The sequence below is a fragment of the Physella acuta genome, unplaced genomic scaffold (genome assembly GCF_028476545.2).
Source record: "Physella acuta isolate Inbredline_101_S28 unplaced genomic scaffold, ASM2847654v3 ptg000617l, whole genome shotgun sequence".
Taxonomy (NCBI): Eukaryota; Metazoa; Mollusca; class Gastropoda; family Physidae; genus Physella; species Physella acuta.
Window position 1 is genome coordinate 141,989 of NW_026732136.1, and position 19,587 is coordinate 161,575.

A 19,587-nucleotide genomic window follows, 5' to 3' on the forward strand; every position below is an offset into this window, starting at 1 on the left:
GACAAAAGTGGGTCATGTGGAGATGGAGAAAAGTCGGTCACCCACGAGAGAAACACGGCCATAGGATCCAGCAAGACCTAGTCATTGGTAATGTTATGATTATATATTGTTTTTTAAAATAGCATTATAGTAAATAAATTATTAATTCAATCAGATAACGATATTTAAACATAACTAGCGCCTCGTATACAAATTTAATAATATTAATTTTTTTTTAAAATCGGGGGCATTTTTCACGGGTTTACCCAGTTTGACGTTTTTGTAGGCCTCCGCTTAGCCGCATTTTGCTTTGTTCAGGCAATAACTAGGTCAGGCACTTAGTTATACTCCATAGCGCCTTGCAGTAGTGGTAGCATTTTACACAGCTAATGTTTGTTTACTGCACTTGTGTATTGTTTTAATGTGTATCAACATTGTAAAATGTAATTTATTTTTATTTCTAGATTTTTCCAAAACCGCGGATAACCATCCTGGCTAGTATTTTGAGGTCATCATCGATGCAATATATGGGTCACCGTATCTTTACATTTAGATTTTCGCCAAAGTGCTATATTTCTAGTTCCTGGGCTGGAGCAAACGTCCTTTGCCTCAGTGACGTAATAGTGGATATAACACCATTGTGATTTTTTTCATAGGGAAAGGACTTCTCTTTGAATTGGTATGTTATCACATCTAGATTCTAGACCTAAGAAAGATTTTTAAAATAAACTTGATTGCGTTAAACTAACTGCTAGAAATAGATCAAGATCTATACAGATTGAGATAGATCTAATAATATAATTAGGTTAGGCCTACAAATATTAAATATTAATATTAGTAATAGACCATCTGTCAAAAATCGAATTCAATATGTAAGAATTAAAATAGGTCATTTCTGTATTCTTATTAGAATAATTGACCAATTTTGTTTTATCATACTAAATATACTGGTATATCAAATTTACTCCATGTTCTACTATGCTCTCAAGTCTAAACTACTCTACCTAGTTTATGTTGATAATTATTGCTCTACATATGGGTTAGAGTTCATACTGTAAAACCACTAAAATGCTTTTTAAAAATAATATCCTAACAGAATCAAGATCTATAAAGATAAAGTAATTCACAATCCCATAATATATAATGAAATGTTGTTTAGAATTGTAACATTACTGTTACCTAGAGTCTTAAATTCTCATCTCATACTTATTTGTGTATTATTATTAAAAGTACAAATAACGCTAAATAATAACAAATATTTTTAAGACCTTGTCTAAAATTGATAACCCCATCCCCGATAAAAATTCATATCTCGACTTCTATTAATTTAATGTCTTCACTAAAAGTCTTGGATCGTGTATCAGTCAGAAAGAAACATTATTGTTACCAAAAAAAAAAATCAACTAATGTGTGCAATCAATATTACCCAAATGAGCTTTTAAAATAAAACAATGCTAAAAAATTAAGTGATCTAGATCTCTAGATCTAGATCACTTAATTTTTTAGCATTTGACTTGGATGTTGTAATATCGATTACGCTAGTACGTCATTATTTGTCATTAATTAGGGTTATTAATAGGAATTGTATTTGTTTGTCGCGTGATTACGTTAATAAGGACTTTAGGCTATAAATTGCGATGACTAGATCTATAGTTAACTAGATCTATATTATCAAGATCTAGATCTATATTATCTAGATCTAGATTCTATATCATCATATGTCGTCATATGAACACAAAATCCGTGCTATTTCGTCGGCATAAAGATTCCCAATTAACGCAAGAATTGTTTTCGATGATTAATTTCGTTTTAAAACTTTTGTCGAAGAGAGAAAATGTATACATTGTGACAGTGCCGAACATTTCAAGTATTTATATACTAAATATATACTTTGGTAAACTTAAGCTAGATCTAGCCTATATTATATTGATTAGGCCATGCCATAGTGTTTTATCTTCCAGGCCCAATGGCTATCTCGGGTCATGTTGACCTATTTTTTCGTTCGGCGACCAATCATAATATGAAGTACGAATTCTGGCTAATTTTAGACCAATCACAATTGAAGTAGTTTGCCGCGGAAGAAATTGGGTTAAGTAGGCCAAGTAAAGCAGCGCCTTTTCCTTTAGTGCAGCTGGATTGGGTGTACTTCTGTTCTTGCAAAATATTTATTGCCTTCTTGAATCTTTGGCATAGTATATCGAAGTTCATTTATTTTTTTGTATTTAAAATTATATTTATACTGCGCCAATATGTTTGCTATATATCGCATTTCTTTTCATATTTAAGTTTTGCGACATATGTTTTTATAACCTTTAAGTCCTTTAGCCTTACTTAAAGCCACTTAAAGGCTTTAAGTAAGGCTTAAGGTTATACATTTGGGCCCGCTAAATTATTAATTTCGAAGAATTTTGCTTGAAATTCAAGCACCTTTTATTCCTATATTTATCTTGCAATTTATTTACCAAAATGGGTGTCACCCACCAGTGATCATAGACTTGCACGGTATTCCATTTTTAATTACATTTTCCACATTCCCCCACCACCACCACACATTTCACACACACATTAAGGTAGATCTAAGTAAAATAAACATAATGCTAAACAAATGCATGTTTATTCATACAATATTGCTTTGGTAACGTAATTATTTTTATCGAATTTCTATGATTATCTGATATAGGTCTATGGTTCCACAAGCAAAAGCCTCCTCACATTCCGATCTTGGCCTAGATTTCATGTCACGGGCACAAGTTACGTCTCCTCTATCCTTTATCGCCGATTTTCACTAGGCTAAAGGCTAATCTTTACATAGTCCATTTTTCTGACTTGCATTGTGTCCTACCAACGCGTTTTGTTTTTTAAATTATGGGAAAATTAGATTTGTAAATGTAACTTTATATAGGCCTGCTCACGTTTCAAGAAAATTTCTGGCTCTCACATTAGGTCAGTGTTTCTTCCAGACTTTTTTCTCCGGGGGGGGGGGCACTTGAAATCTTCGGGGGGGGGGGGTAAACTTTCTTCGTGGGGGGGGGGGCGTGTTAGGTCAGAATCCCACAAACACCTATTCATTAGATAATTACAGGGTACACAGTAGGGATGGACAGTAGGTGACACGTTCAAAGGAGACTGACCGCTCTGACAGGACAATAGTAGTCTTTATACTGACCAGTAGCCAGGGTTGTTAGCGCCAGGGGGGATAATTTGTTAGGTCACATGTTCTGAGCTCATTGTCCCGTGGGAACAGCTAGGGGGTTAAGACAGGGGTATAAATACAGGCAGGTTAGTTAGTCTCTCTCTCTCTCTCTCGCACAAGCGCTCCCGACGTTAGCGGTTAGGGGAAGCCTCGCTCAGCAGAACAGGCATTCAGCACATTAATAAACAGCATAAACTAAGAAGGTCTCCTGTTCCGTTGATTACTTCACTGTAGCTGACTCGGGTAGAATAATTAAATACCCCTAGACAACGACGGCCTTATTGGCTAGTGCCCGAGCCAGTGTCAGCAACGTATTCGGCCGGCGACTAAGCAACCGGACGGCAACATCGTAGTCCTGGTCTGCAACATCTGGGGACTCGTCCTATCGGACATAAGGGCCTCTCACAAGATCGAAGCTTCCCGCATGATATTTTTCCTGCACAAGTTGTCGCTATTGCAACTGTTCCTGTAAGAAGCTGTTCCTGTAAGAAGCTGTACCAGTAAGAAGCTATTCCTGTAAGAAGCTGTACCAGTAAGAAGCTGTTCCTGTAAGAAGCTGTTCCTGTAAGAAGCTGTTCCTGTAAGAAGCTGTTCCTGTAAGAAGCTGTACCAGTAAGAAGCTGTTCCAGTAAGAAGCTGTTCCTGCAAGAACTGTTACTGCCCTCGTATCAAGCTATCCTGTACGAAACTGTTCTGGTACCAGCTGCTCCTGTATTGGATGTTCCTGTAAACTAAACTGTACTGTGCAACGAGCTCCCGTAACAACCGTTCCCGCAAGACGCTATCCGTGTTAGAAGCTGTTCCTGCAACAGACGTCCGTAAACAACGTTCCCATACGAAGTGTTCCTTGGCCAGAGTCTAGCAAGTCACGAAGTGAGCCGTGTGAAGACTACGCTGATGTCCACCGAACTCATCGTTGATGTCCTTTAGTCTACCAACCCAGAAGCCAAGTGTATTTTGTGTGTGAGCGTGTGAAGGTGCAGCAGCCTGCTGATATATTGGACCAGCACTCCTGACCTACAATCACACTCTGGGGTAAGTGCCTTTTGTATCAGCCCTCGTGCGGTGCTCTCGGCAAGCAACTTACTCTGGTTTTCTTCTACCATTGGGGTTAGATATACCCGCGTGAAATTCTCTATAGTCGTAGAGGTTAAGTAAACTTCCTGAGTTGCCATTACTGGGGTTTCTAGGTAGGCTAGTTGGGAATTTTTCGTTAACATAAAGCATACACGGCAGTCTCGGCGTAAGCGTCACAAACAGTTGTTACCTGCTAGCGTTGTAGTGGGCGTAACCTTAACCGCTGTAGTTACAATAGGTCGTACATTTGAATAAGACGTGTCAGACGTACACCCCCGCTGGTCACGCTACACGGACCGCAATTAACCCTTCCGCCTAGTTGCGTACCTGGACTTTCACTGACCACTACTTGACATTGTTCGTCTTTCATTTCGACCAATAGAAACTACCCGACACGCCCACCGTGACTGTGACAATGAGCGGTGAAGATAAATTGTCGCTTGGCTATTACTTGGCATTGGGTCAGAAGTATAAAATTTGCCAAGGGAGTAAACTATTAGAGTGGGCTGAAAATAAACTAGCAGAAGCAGAAGAAAAACATAGAGAGGAAACAAAACTAAAGATAGAGTTAGCCGAACGAGAGGCTAAGAGAGATTTAGAAAAACTGAGAATAGAATCAGAAGAAATGGTTAAATTAAAAACCCTCGAACTGGAGCAACAAAGTTTGTGTAACCAACGGGTAGTTGAACAAACAAAATCATATGTCCCACGTCTCAAGCTGATTGGTTTAAAAAGTAACGGTGGTCCAATGGACATGGAAGTAGTGATAGATATTTTTGAAAGAGAAGCTAGAGAGGTAGGGTTAGATCATAGATATTGGTGCCATGAGTTCAGGAAAGTCCTGTTAGACAGAGGCTGTGATGCCTGGTTAACTGAGCTAGGAGCAGAAGAAGACTACACCAAATTAAAACGAGAAGTTCTGAAACATTTTGGGCTGACAGAGTCAGGCTACAGCAATAGGTTTAACTCATCCAAACCCAACTCTGAGGACAAACCAGGAAGCTACATTAGGAGAACTAGACATTATTTGAAGAGATGGGTCGAACTAAGCGGGATAGAGAAAACTTATGACGGTCTGTTTGATCTGATTCTTAAAGATAAAATCTTAAGGACAGTAAGTGAAGATATCAGACAACACATTCTAATACATAACCCTAGGACTGTTGACGAGGTGGAGAAACAGTGTGACAACTATTTCGCTATATTCCCGACGAAGCAGCTAGGCGACTCACCAGATGCACCGACAGAGCTTATAGCTACCATAGCAGAATCAATGCAATCAGTCTTAAAAGATGACCGACGTCTTAGTAGATCAAATTCACCGCACTTCAGACACAGCTATAGACACAACACACATAGCTCGAAATCACCGCAATACAGACACCATCCTAGGGACAACTCTGGTCCTCGTCGATCACAATTCACAAAACATAGACAGAATTCTGACTCAGACAGTGATAGTTATGTCCAGTCACCGGGTCCATCTCGACAAACTACTCGGACTTATAACAACTCGCCTCGACCACAAACTAAATGTTTTTCATGCGGCTTAAGGGGCCATATAGCAGCTGATTGTAATGTTGATACCGAACGGACACAACGACAGGGGCGTAATAAATCACCTAAGGTGGATAAGAGCAGAAACAAACAGAAGAAGGTCAGTTTTAGAAACAAAGAAAGATGACTAGTCCCCGAGTTTAGTGGAGAGTGCGAAGATTGTGAACAGTGTATCAACCAAATGAAATTTACCTTGCCAATAGGGAACATAGTTAGCGATCAGTGGGAAAAACGTTTTAAGGGAAAACTACCTATCGTCTCTGGAAAATTAGACAATCAGACAGTTACTGTTTTGCGCGACACAGGCTCTGTAGTAATAGCGTGTAGGAAACAGTTAGTGGACAGAAGTAGATGGAATCGTGGTAGGATGACGATTAAGACAGCCAACGGTGACAGCAAGAGAGTGCCTAGAGCGTTGGTGAGCATTGAAACTCCTTATCTTACTGGAGAGTTTCTAGCCGTCCTTTTAGATGACCCCCCTGCAGACCTTATAGTCGGCAATGTAGGGGGAGCCAAGCCTCCATCTAACGAAGACCTTGGTATTATCGCTGCTGTAGAAACAAGAGGGCAAGCCAGAAATAAGAACAAACTAGATGGGAAACAAACTTATAACATCCTAGGCAAAACTGTATCGGCTGAGGAATTTAGGAGACAACAGTCCAACGATGATACCCTCAAAAATTGGTGGAAGTCTGCAAAAAAGGGCGATAAGAAGTGCACAATTGTAGACGGCTTGTTGTTCAAAGTCGTCGGACACATTAGAGGGGAAGATCAAATTCGTTTAGTCGTTCCATCAGCACTTAGAGATACTGTGTTAAAACTAGGCCACGACACACCCATGGCCGGCCACATGGGGTTGGCTAGAACCAAAGCCCGGATCTTCTCAGAGTTTAGATGGCCAGGCGCAGCTGGAGACATAAAAAAGTACTGCTACAGTTGTGACACATGCCAGAAAGGCAAGAAGAATATCGGCAATAAAGCGCCGCTAGGTAGATCACAAGTGGTTGGACAACCATTTGCCAAGTTAGCCATTGATATTGTAGGACCTTTAAAGCTTACAAAGAAGAGAAATGGGTTTATCCTAACGGCTATAGATCTATGTACAAGATGGCCTGAAGCGGTACCTCTCAAAAGTATAACTGCATCGGAGGTTCAAGATGCTCTGGTCTCAATTTTTACTAGAATGGGATTCCCTGAAGTTATCTTGTCGGATAATGGGTCCCAATTTACGTCGGAAATTTTCAACAAGGTTTCGAAGCTGCTAGGTATTAAACTGGTGCATTCATCAGCGTACCACGCCATGTCAAATGGGGCAGTTGAAAGATGGAATGGTACTTTCAAGGAAATGCTGAGAAAAATCACAGCAGATAGACAGGAAGACTGGGACGAATTTATACCGGCAGCTCTGTTCGCCTATAGGGAAGTCCCAAATGAAATCACTGGCTATTCACCCTTCGAACTCATGTTCGGTAGAAAAGTTAGGGGACCTATGAACATACTTAAGTCCATTTTTACAGGCGAAGGAACTAGAGACTGTAAGACTGGGTTAGCATACGACCACCTACTTGACTTAAAACAAAAATTACAGTCTGCGTGTAGGTACGCCACGAGAATTACAGAAATGAGTAAAGAAAAATACAAAGAGTATTATGACAAAACCGTCAAAAGTAGAACTAGGATTTGAGCAGGTAAGTTTCCTTGGTCATATAGGGGGAAGTGGAGTAATGGCACCTCAGAAAAGTCTACATTTATCCCCAACTTTAGCAATCTTAAGGGTGTATTGACTAATCTTTTGGCGGGGGATAAACCAGAGAGAGTTGCTTGGACAGAGGAGTGCAACAGGGCTCTTGGGCTGATACAGGAGCACTTAAACTCAGAGCCTGTCCTTGTCCTGCCCGATATTAACCAACCGTTTATACTCAGGACGGACGCCTCAGCACGCGGCATCGGCGCAGTGCTACTGCAGGCTAAAGAGGGGGTGCTGCGGCCCGTCAAATATGTCAGCAGGAAGTTGCTACCGCGAGAGACGAGGTACTCAACAATTGAGAGGGAATGTTTGGCCATTATCTGGGCAGTGGGGAAGTTAGCACTGTACTTAAACAACGTACACTTTACACTCCAAACGGACCAACGAGCTTTGAAGTATTTAAATAACTGTAGTTACAGCAACTCTAGATTAACTCGATGGTCTCTATTGTTACAAGAATTTAAGTTTACTATAGAGCATATACCAGGAAAAGATAATATAGTAGCGGACATGCTATCAAGGGAATAGAGAGAATGAGTACTAGGGGGTGGATTTTGAAAGCGTGAGTGCTAGACTCGCTATGTGTTATCACTAATAGCAATAGAAACAAAAAGTATGCAAGCACACTTGAAATTTTATAATTGTTCTACTTGGCTCCAAAAAGTTAAATTTTGCGTGAATGAGTGGGTGCATGAGCTATTGAACGTTGGTTGCAACATATATATATATATAGACTATATATTTCTTTTTTTTTTAATTTTTTCATCAAATGTGCTAATTGCTGTTGTAGATTCTGTTTTAAGCTTTGCTTGTTTTGTTTGTTTTCTTTAATATTTTTTTCCTATATATGCATTATATATTATTATGTATATTGTAATGTATGTATACACATTTTAGTTATATGTATATATCATCTGCTGGGCGAAGGCAAAAGTTAAAATAGTAGTTTAGTAACTAGTTTTAGGCAAATAGTGCAAAGCCCAATTTGCTCTGGGTATGGGGGAGTATGTTAGGTCAGAATCCCACAAACACCTATTCATTAGATAATTACAGGGTACACAGTAGGGATGGACAGTAGGTGACACGTTCAAAGGAGACTGACCGCTCTGACAGGACAATAGTAGTCTTTATACTGACCAGTAGCCAGGGTTGTTAGCGCCAGGGGGGATAATTTGTTAGGTCACATGTTCTGAGCTCATTGTCCCGTGGGAACAGCTAGGGGGTTAAGACAGGGGTATAAATACAGGCAGGTTAGTTAGTCTCTCTCTCTCTCTCTCGCACAAGCGCTCCCGACGTTAGCGGTTAGGGGAAGCCTCGCTCAGCAGAACAGGCATTCAGCACATTAATAAACAGCATAAACTAAGAAGGTCTCCTGTTCCGTTGATTACTTCACTGTAGCTGACTCGGGTAGAATAATTAAATACCCCTAGACAACGACGGCCTTATTGGCTAGTGCCCGAGCCAGTGTCAGCAACGTATTCGGCCGGCGACTAAGCAACCGGACGGCAACATCGTAGTCCTGGTCTGCAACAGGGCGGACACTGTTAAAAGTATATATTTTCTATATAAATTATATAAATTTCATTTCGTTCGGGGGGGGGGGGGGGCTTTGCCTCTCCGAAGAGATGCCTGGAAGAAACTCTGCATTAGGTGTAGTGAACGCTATCGTCTACACACGTAGATCTATTGTTTTTGCTTTTATTTTTATCAGTCACAGGACCAGGGTTAACTCAGCGATAGTAGCACACACAAAAATAAAAACAACGATACTACCTGACAACCCTTTCGCAAGTACCGAATTTCTTAATCGGCAATTAGATCTATATAACCAATCCATAAATATGTATTCATTAAAATTAATATTTTACGAACTGAGGTCAGCAAACAATTGTGATTAATAAAGAGTGGGAATGTAAATACGTGCATAATGATTTTTATAATTAAAAATATGAGAATTACAATTCCGTAGCGACTACCAGCATGTTTTAGGATAAATTATACATAAAACCAGAGATGGCTTCTGACCCTATTCATTAGTTGTTATGATCGGTGAAATGAAATATTATGTTTCTTACTGTATTGGTGTTTTAAAGTTATGTAGTATATAAGCCTACGATTGTCTCTATAGGCTCTATATGACTATTAGCCCACAACTATTTTACTCATGCTGTATATTTATTTAACTAGATAGATCTAGACAAAATAACCCAAGCTGTTATTATTATTTTGCAAGAAAGAAAAAAAACCCTTTAATTTTAAACTAAAACAATGCTTCAAAATATAACCCTAACATTAACACGCCTCCGTTAATTCATGCTATGAGGGAGGGGGGGGGGGGGGGCTATGCATCACTCACCCGCATCTCGCTTTGTTCCTGGCAGCATCCATGGCCCAGATCTGCATCGAATTTTAAAATATTCTAGTCCACGTGTCACAGAGCAATATAGCCCCCCCCCCCCTCCGCCCACATTGCATTAACATGCATCATTTTAACATAGTTAGCACGTAGTGTTCGTTTAATTTCGTTTTTGTGTCATGTTTAAATTCTCAGTATATATTGTTTGGACAACTTTTAACACGTTATGCTACTTTCATCCTTTAACGCCGATTTTCACTGTTTTATAACCTTTAAAGCTCAGTTTATAAATTTGGGCCTGCTAAAACATTATTTCCAAGGCTATTGCTTGAAATTCAAGCACCTTTGATTTCTAATTTTATCTTGCAATTTATTTACCAAAATGGTTGTCACCCACCAGTGATATAGTCTTGCACGATATTGCATTTTTAATACACGCTCATTTGCCACATTTTCTCTTCTCTTTGTTAAACAGTTTTTTAAAAAGTTATTTTAGAAAGTGGCGTGCAGTTTGTTTCCTAGGAAAAAAACGCAGCAGTTTTTAATTGTTTACATATAAAATCATACTAGTCACTCAGCGTCAATGCTGTGTAAACATTCTTAGTAAAATGTTATTGTATTTAGATCTGGTTGATAAGAAAGACATTCCCATTTATTCACGTAACTGTTACCAAAATGTCTTGAATATACTGATACATTAACTTAATTAAAAGCTTAATAACTCTGCATATAGTTAATGCAATAGACCTTGCAGTTCGATCAAACACCTGATTAACATTTGAAGTGCGTTTGTGTATTGCACCTGCAAGATTATTAACAACCGTGGAATGTTGTTCGAACTTTAAAATACCCATCGGTCACCCACCACTGTGTAGTTTCCCAAACGTTAACAAAATATACGATACAGCCTAGATCTATATAAAGCATCGTGCTTAGTGCAATAGCGCGGTTTCAGATCGTCAATTTATTTCCTTATTTAATCAAACAACATAAATTTCTGCTGGTCTGTCAGAAATGGCGGAAAATAATGCGAATAGATGCCTGTAACTTGTAACTGTAACGCATGTGAAGCCTGCTGTTTTAAACGTGCGTGTGTGTGTTAGGTGATTTGCTAATCAAATTATAGGCGCCAAAACGTGAAATGGTAGATACATTAGATTGCCATCATTTTTAATTTTTTAAAAATGTACGCTAAAACGGCGGATGGTAAAGCATACGACTGATAACCCGAAAGTCTCGAGTTCGAACCCCAGTTTGTGTCAGTAGAACTTCCTTGGTGGGTATCTAACTCAAGTTAGGGAAAGTAAAGGCGAATGGGCATAGTGCTGACCACATTATCTATTCACATGCTGAGGTCACTGAAACAGGCGAACTCTCCTCCACCTGCCCCATGGACCGTTAGGTTTGAAAGGGTACTTCACTTACTTACGTACGCTAAAACATGAAATGTTAGTAAGGTTAGAATCGTCAACATTCAAACAATGTAAAAAAAAAACTCGCAGTTAACCCCGGTCTTGCTAAAACATGGACCCAACTGAACTCTATCAAACTGTTAGAACTTTAACAAATCGATTTGTTCCAATCGATCGTCAAAAAACTCGAAATGAAATCGCCCCAGTTAACCAGTTATCGATTTCCCGAGTCAAGTATTTAAAGTAAATTAGAAAAAGAAATGATGCGAAAGAACGGGATCGATATTCGAGTTACGATAATTTGTTCAAGATGTAGGCGTAATACCTGAATGGTGGTAATTATTAAACCAGAAATTATTGATTAGCAGCTTATGCCGCTTGAAAACATGGTTTTACATTACATTTTTGGTTAGCTGTTCAATGTGTAACCTTTACATCGGATATTTTGTTGGCTGTGTCCTGTATGTTGTCTTTAAATCAGATCGTTTGATAGCTGTGTCGTGTACTGGTCTTTACACCAGATATTTTGTTAGCAGTGTCCAGCTGTGTCGTATACTTGTCTTTACACCAGATATTTTGTTGGCTGTGTTCTGTACTCGTCTTTACACCAGATATTTTGTTAGCTATGTCCTTTACCTGTGTTTACACCAGATATTTTGTTGGCTGTGTTCTGTACCTGTCTTTACACCAGATATTTTATTAGTTATGTCGTGTACCTGTTTTTACACCAGATATTTTGCTAGCTTTGTCCTGTATCTGTCTTTACACCAGATAATTTTTTTTAGCTGTATCCTGCAGTTGCCTTTACTCCAGATATTTTGTTAGCTGTGTCCTGTATTTGTCTTTACATCATATATTTTGTTAGATGTGTCATGTACGAGTCTTTACACCAGATATTTTGTTAGCTGTGTCCAGCTGTGTCGTGTACCTGTCTTTACACCAGGTATTTTGTTAGCTGTGTCGTGTACCTGTCTTTACACCGATATTTTGTTAGCTGTGTTCTGTATCTGTCTTTACATCATATATTTTGTTAGATGTGTCATGTACGAGTCTTTACACCAGATATTTTGTTAGCTGTGTCGTGTACCTGTCTTTACACCAGATAACTTTTTAGCTGTATCCTGTACCTGTCTTTACACCAGATATTTTGTTAGCTGTGTCGTGTACCTGTCTTTACACCAGATATTTTGTTAGCTGTGTCCTGTACCTGTCTTTACATCAGATAATTTTTTAGCTGTATCCTGTACCTGTCTTTACACCAGATATTTTGTTAGCTGTGTCGTGTACTGGTCTTTGCACCAGATATTTTGTTAGCTGTGTCCTGTACCTGTCTTTACACCAGATATTTTATTGACTGTGTCGTGTACTTGTCTTTACATTAGATATTTTGTTAGCTGTGTCCTGTATCTGTCTTTACACCAGATATTTTGTTAGCTGTGTCCTGTACCTGTCTTTACATTAGATATTTCGTTAGCTGTGTCCTGTACCTGACTTTATACCAGATATTTTTTTAGCTGTGTCGTGTACTGGTCTTTACACCAGATATTTTGTTAGCTGTGTCGTGTACCTGTCTTTACACCAGATATTTTGTTAGCTGTGTCCTGTACCTGTCTTTACATCATATATTTTGTTAGCTGTGTCGTGTACTTGTCTTTACACCAGATATTTTGTTAGCTGTGTCGTGTACTGGTCTTTACACCAGATATTTTGTTAGCTGTGTCCTGTATCTGTCTTTACACCAGATATTTTGTTAGCTGTGTCGTGTACTTGCCTTTACACCAGATATTTTGTTAGCTGTGTCGTGTACCTGTCTTTACACCAGATATTTTGTTAGCTGGTCCTGTACTTGCCTTTACACCAGATATTTTGTTAGCTGTATCCTGTACCTGTCTTTACACCAGATATTTTGTTAGCTGTGTTCTGTACCTGTCTTTACACCAGATATTTTGTAATCTGGTCCTGTACTTGCCTTTACACCAGATATTTTGTTAGCTGTGTTCTGTACCTGTCTTTACACCAGATATTTTGTTATCTGTGTTCTGTACCTGACTTTACACCAGATATTTTGTTAGCTGTATCCTTTTAAAAATACCAATCGCTTTTATCTGGTCATTCATAAGACCTTTAAAAAATTGTAATTTCCGTTTCAGTATTAAATATTTAAAATTGAAACCAAAACACATTGAGAAAATAAGCCACATTTAAAAAAATGGAAAATCTTGGCAACTTTCGCTGTTACTTATTTAAAAATAGCCTAGTTTGTCTTATGTTCTTATTTTGTGTGTACCTTTTTGCTATAAACGTTTTTTTACATTTCATTTATTTCCTGTCCTATAAGCCTATAACAATTTTTTTTCCAGTTTTATTTCCTTCGTGTTGATCAGCTTTATGATAAGTCGTAAGGCCTATCGTGTTCTCGACCTTCGTTTCCTTTCCCTTCAACATCAGCCTTAATGTATTTCAAGACGCTCGTTTACCCCAAAATTACGAAGCTTTATCAATATAGATAGATATTTAGCTGATCAACACTGCTGTTTAATAAATATATCAATTTTTATACAGAGATAGGTAATTGTTGTATCAGAAAATTGAAATCAACATGTGAACGTCCACGTGGACCCGACCTACTTCCTGTTTCCCTTCTCCCAACAACATCTAATATACGATTAGATAGATAGATAGATAGATAGATAGATAGATAGATAGATAGATAGATAGATAGATAGATAGATAGATAGATAGATAGATAGATAGATAGATAGATAGATAGATAGATAGATAGATAGATAGATAGATAGATAGATAGATAAGGGGAGGGGGTTGTCCATAAATGACGTCACACTCGTAGAGAGGGGAGGGGTCTGTAATTTTGTGACGGTGTGTGGTGAGGGGGGGGGGGGAGTTCAGATGATGTGACGTCACACTTTTGCATTTTAAAAAAGCAATATTAGAAAACGAATTTAGCGTTATTTCGCGTTTTAAAAAATTGATTTAATAAATTGTAATAGATTAGATGTGACGTCATTTGGGGGGGGGGTCTGGCTTTTTTTGACGATGTGTGACGGAGGGGAAGAGGGTGGTAAAAATCGTCCAAAAAAGAGTGACGTCATGTATGGATCACCCCTTGTTTTTTTTTTTAAAGCTCCGCGGCATGAAAACATGGCTTTAAATAGTATATATACGTATTTATTATACGGATACAAGCGCAAACAAAAATTATATGTTAAAGCCCGACCGAGCACGTGTTACGTAGATGTACGGAAAATATCGAATTTTTGATAATTGTATCCAATCTGCGGTAATATACGAAATCTTGAAAAATCTGTACTCTCAAAATGTTCATTTAAAGTTAAATATAATAAACTAACTTATTTAATTTAAGGCGAATCTTCCACTTCCCCCCCCCCATACACCTTCATCAAAAGTTTTATTAGACACAGATGAAGTATGCTTATAGTTAACTTTTTACTTTCTCGTATATACGAAGTATAGAGAAAGTCTTGTAATCGTGCAAAAAAAAAAAATCGAGATTTTTGTAAATCTCGACATTTTGCATCTTACTGATACGGAAAAACATAATTTTGCAATCTTGTCCGTATGTCTGTGTGTGTGTGTGTGTGTGTCCGTGTGTAAACACGATAACTTGAGTACCGTTACAGCTAGGTTGATGAAATTTCATATATAAGTATTTAATCAAAATCGTAGATCCGTATCAACTTTTGAGCGATTTCCGATAACCGGAAGTGGTACTTTTCCTACTTTGAATTTTTCAAAAGCCTATAACTTGAGTACTATTTCAGATTGATAAATGAAATTTCATACGTAAGTAAAAGATCTAATTCTCTACCTTCTATTAAATTTTGAGTAATTTCCGTTGACTGGAAGTAGTACTTTACGCTACTTCCGATTTCTCAAAAAACTAATGTAAATTTTAAAAGTAATAATAATATTGCGCACTATTATGCGCTTTTTTATTTCGCGTTCACTTGGTGTGCAATTAATTTGTCTACGAGATTTTATTCTATTTTTAAAACTTTAAGTATTTAAAATGGATTAAAAATCATGTCTATAGCCCGAGTTCCCATCCCCTGTTATTTTATATAAGAATATTCGAGAAAGTTTAGGGGAGATCACTCCCGGTTTATTCTTTAATCACATCATGCGAAGGGATAGTGTGGTCAATATTCTTGTATAAACTCACCTTGAGAGATGTTTGACACGTACGTACTTAGGTTTATTTCTTGTTTTTGCAAGCTTTTATATGACTTAATTCTACGTAGTTAATGCTTCCGTCGTTTTACTTGGTCTGTCATGTGTCGAAAATTTCGACCACTTCTATCGGGCCGATTTCTTTTAAACTCGACACGATGGCATCGCAACATAACCTATTAAATCTTTAATTAGTTATTTAAAAATTAATTGAAGTACTAATTTATCGCGCAAATTAACACTATTTAACACTTACTAAAATTTTGTAAGTGACACATGCTTTTTTTATGTCTATTTAGATAATTAAAATTAGATTATTTTAGAATTATATAAAAATACACGTGTATATTTGTTATTTACATACACGAACGTATAATGTAAAGCCTTTTACAACAACACGATATAAATGGTTTCTTTTAACATATCAACATACTGATTTTATAATACAAGAATCAATACCTTAAATGAATGTTACAATATTGGCCTATTGAACAAACGGGAAGGTAGATATAGCGTTCAAAAAATAAAAATCGCGGGAAAAAGTCAGATTAAGAGCCATATTTTGGGACCTGATTTTTCTATTAAATCGGCAGTTTGCTATCGTTTCTACTAGGCTAGTATCGATGTCTAGACATTAATTTAGTTTCTGATGAAGCAATTGTTTTTTTTGTTTTTTTTTAAGTTAATTCTTGGAGCAGACCAAAAAATATTGAGTCTTTGGACCCCCAAAATGAGCTTCTCACTTCAAGTTATAGCTGTTAGCGAAGGTTCTTTCTCTCGCAGTTGTCGAAGGTTCTTTCTTCTCGCTTAATATTTTTTGTCTATAATTAAAATGTAATTAAAGCAACACATTAATTTACATTCTTAAAAACGTATAATTACACATATATTAATGGAAATCATTTCTTAACACCCCCTCCCCCGCAGGCTTATTTGAGCTTACGAGTTTGAGAAACTTCGATTAGTTAAATTCCGTCCATTATTTTTAGAAATCGTCCATACTCGATGAGAAGAGGGACAAACTGTGTATCGACGTGTGACGAAGGTACAGCGGTGTTTCTTTCAGAATTTTTTTCGCAGGGGGGGGGGGACACTGGTAAAATAATATTTTATATATAATTTCTATTGGGGGGTGGGGGTGGGCGCGTTTCGGCGTTCTTCGTTTAGAAATGCCTGAAAGAAGTTCTGGCTGTAAGTGTTGTCACTTGCATTTTTAACAAGTAATTTTTAAAACTGAATTTTTAGCAGCTGTTTTTTTTTTCGCTTTTATAAAAATAGATCAATTTATTTTAAATTATTCAAGGTACCTAATTTATGCATCAGATCCATTAAAATATTGTTGTGGTGTTTCCTAAATAGAAAAATATAAATTACGGGAGTCGACCTTTTGTGACGATAGGGGTGGGGGTTGTTGGGTGAGATTAAACAGAATAAGACACAACAGGTCTGGATGGCAAAACTGTTGGACATACAAGCTTAACTTCGGCCTGTAGCTCACTAATCAAACATTTGGGCTGATTAGAAGCACGTGGGGCAGCCAGGTTTAGAGTAACATACAAATCTGGCCAATACAGCTTTATAATGTATCACGATACGGAGGCATCGCCCGCCCTTCCTTGTACAAATTTGAGCACAAAAAAATGGTGTCCCGTGCTACTTGTAAATTTCTATTTTGGTTTCCGAATTCATGTAGGCCTACATCACATGTTTCTAATCGGATTTTTAAAAAAAATAGGAAGTTATTAAAGGCGCGTTGTCACATTTTAAAGTCATGAAACAAAAAGGGGTTTCGAAGAATTCTGTATCGAGTTTTTCTTGTTAAAACAAATGAACTTCTATTTGACCGTTTCGGTAGATTATGTGTTTAAATAATTATTCAATTGTTTTAACTATTATAATTTGCATTCATCCTCTTAATCTTATGTTTAAAAATTGTTCAATTGTTTTAACTGGTATAATTTGCATTCATCCTCTTACATATACGCATTGGCTTAGCGAGGTCGGGTGTCACCCGGTGCGGCACTTAATGGTGTCACCCCCAGAGGCGTAGCGACCCTTCCCGGTGACAAACTTTCAAACTTTCGATTTGCAACCCCCACTCCCTCAAACTTTCGATTTGCACCCCCCCCCCTCAAGTTTTTCTCTATATATTTTGCTATTTTTTTGCCTTGGTGTCACCCCCCTAAATGGTGTCACCCGGTGCGGTCCGCACCCCCCCCCCCCCCCCCCCCCCCGCTACGCCTCTGCATATACGAAATAGTTTACAACAGTGTAATTACTTTTATTGCTAGTGGGACCGTTACTTTTAATTATATATATGTCTACACTGGATTTCAATGTCATTTTATTATGTCTGTTTTAATTAAGATAGCAGTAATATCTCGAATTGTGTAGGGTTATATATACCAACGATTGACTGGATATTTGGTGATATTAACGATCTAATACTATTGGCCGACACTAAAGATCTAACGAAAAAGCTTATTTTCGTCGACAGATTTAGGCCACCATATAAATTATGTCTACCAAAATATCTAAGTCGCGCTTATATTTAGAAATAAATCTCCTTTTAGTGTATACCGCTATACGCAACCTTACAATGTAGAAAGCACATAAAACAAATGTATACTTCTCAGATTGTTTTCTCAGTAACAAATGTTTACTTATTAAGCAAGAGCCGGATTATGCAATCGATGGCTGGGTTAACCGTGAGGTTCAACGTTCGTCCTTATTGATACAGACTGTCCACTCTAGCGGTCCTGATGGTGTGGTATAGGGTGTCCACTATAGCGATCCTAATAGTGTGATATAGGGTGTCCTGATGGTGTGATATAGGGTGTCCTGATGGTGTGGTATAGGGTGTCCTGATGGTGTGATATATGATGTCCACTATGGCGATCCTGATGGTGTGGTATTGGGTGTCCACTCTAGCGGTCCTGATGGTGTGATATAGGGTGTCCTGATGGTGTGATATAGGGTGTCCTGATGGTGTGATATAGGGTGTCCTGATGGTGTGGTATATGGTGTCCTGATGGTGTGATATAGGGTGTCCACTAAGGCGGTCCTGATGGTGTGATATAGGGTGTCCACTCTAGCGGTCCTGATGGTGTGATATAGGGTGTCCTGATGTTGTGATATAGGGTGTCCTGATGGTGTGATATAGGGTGTCCACTAAGGCGGTCCTGATGGTGTGATATAGGGTGTCCAGTATGGATGGTATGATCATGTGAAGACAAACCCGTTCATGGCTGTTGTGATCATGTAAAGACACATTATTGCGAAGACACACCAGTTCATAACTTGATGATGTCAAGACACATGAGTTCAGGGCGTGTTTACGTAAATAAACTTCAGTTTTTTTTGTGTGTGTGAACACGTTACGTCACAATCAGGCTTTGAACAAGTTAAGATATTAATATCTGTTAATTTTTTTTTTATCGTTTCACCGTGTAACCTACTCCATCGTAAATTTGGTTAACGTGTTATTTTAGGAATGTGGAAGTGAGATTTTAAAAATAGGGTGTGTGGTATAATGTGCACGGAAATGTTTATGATATTTTATGGAGCATAAATTATGTTGAAATACCGTAATATCTGGGGACTCAAATCCACTTTCAGTTTCAGAACTCAATACTCGATATATTTTTGTCTAGTTACTTTCTCGTATACAGAGTATAGTAAAAGTATTGTAATCGTGCACAAAAATCCCATGAATTTTTGATAGTTTTCACCGTTTTACACCTCAGTACTTCATCATACACGGAGTATTGGGGACTTCTTTTAATCGGGCAAAAATTATAAATCCAGTTTTAGCAAAGTTTCGGCGTTTTATGCGTAATCAAGTCGGAAAAACTGGGTTTAGCAAGTCTGTCCATGTGTGTGTGTGTCTGTGAACACTAAAACTTGTGTACCGTTACAGCTAGGTTGATGAGATTTCATATATCAGTATTGTATCAAATTTGTAGTTCTGTATCACGGAAGTGGAACTTAGTCTACTTTCGATTTTTCAAAAGCCTATAGCTTTAGAACTGTTTAAGATATATGAACGAAATTTCAT

At 38.0% G+C, this 19,587-nt stretch overlaps 1 protein-coding gene across 1 annotated transcript in view; it reads left to right on the forward strand.

Annotated features, from left to right (window-relative positions):
• LOC131947954 (uncharacterized) overlaps positions 1-19,587 on the forward strand; it is a 21,906-nt gene continuing 2,319 nt past the window's right edge. The window contains exon 1 of the mRNA XM_059309363.1: positions 1-87. The gene's annotated coding sequence lies outside the window, so the exon portion shown is untranslated. The remainder of the gene's footprint in view (positions 88-19,587) is intronic.